Genomic DNA, 824 nt, shown 5'->3' on the forward strand with positions numbered 1-824 from the left:
CTCCTCTCCTCTTCTCTTCTCTCCTCAATCCTCTCTCCTCCCTGTCTCCTCTCTCCTCTCTCTCCTCTCTCTCCCTTCTCCTCCCCTCCGCCTCCCTTCCCCTCCCCTCCCCTCCCCCCTTCTGCTTTTCTCTGTTACCCTTTTAACTCCCCTCCCCACACCCTTAATAAACTCTATTCTATACTATAAAAAAAGAAGAAGAAGAAAAGAAAAGAAAAGAAAAGAAAAGAAAAGAAAAGAAAAGAAAAGAAAAGAAAAGAAATACATTAGACTCCAATTCTTACTATTGCTCTAAGGTTATATATAGGAAAGGAAAAAAAATTATGTTTACGATCTGAGCTTTGTACATGCTTTACTGTGCCATTACCTAAACTGTGCTTGTTTACATGATGTTGATAACATGTGGATACATAACTATTCAATATATTATTTCACATTATTAAGTAGAGGCATTCTTTTCTCTGTATACGCAAGGCGGACACAAGCCCAAAAGCAGCTCCTGCAGGAGGTCCTAATTGAGGTCTGCCTGAGAGATCAAGGATTGATGGCACAGACAATGCCAGCCAATCCGGAACTGCTGTTTAGAAGAGATACTTTCTTGGACCAATGGAGCATGGGTGGAGGTTATTAAAGCAGCATGCAGAAGTGTTCAGATGAGCTGGCTATGGCATTTCTCACCTGCTCCCTGAGTCTGTGTCACTGGCTCTGTGCTACCTCACCTCCAACCCCCAAGGGCAGGTAGTCCAGGGCACAGGCAACAGGCATCAACATGAGTGACCTTTGAAACTCTGCACTTATGACAGTGAGGACAGGTGACTGCACTG

Source organism: Mus caroli, chromosome 3 (genome assembly GCF_900094665.2).
Source record: "Mus caroli chromosome 3, CAROLI_EIJ_v1.1, whole genome shotgun sequence".
Classification (NCBI taxonomy): Eukaryota; Metazoa; Chordata; class Mammalia; order Rodentia; family Muridae; genus Mus; species Mus caroli.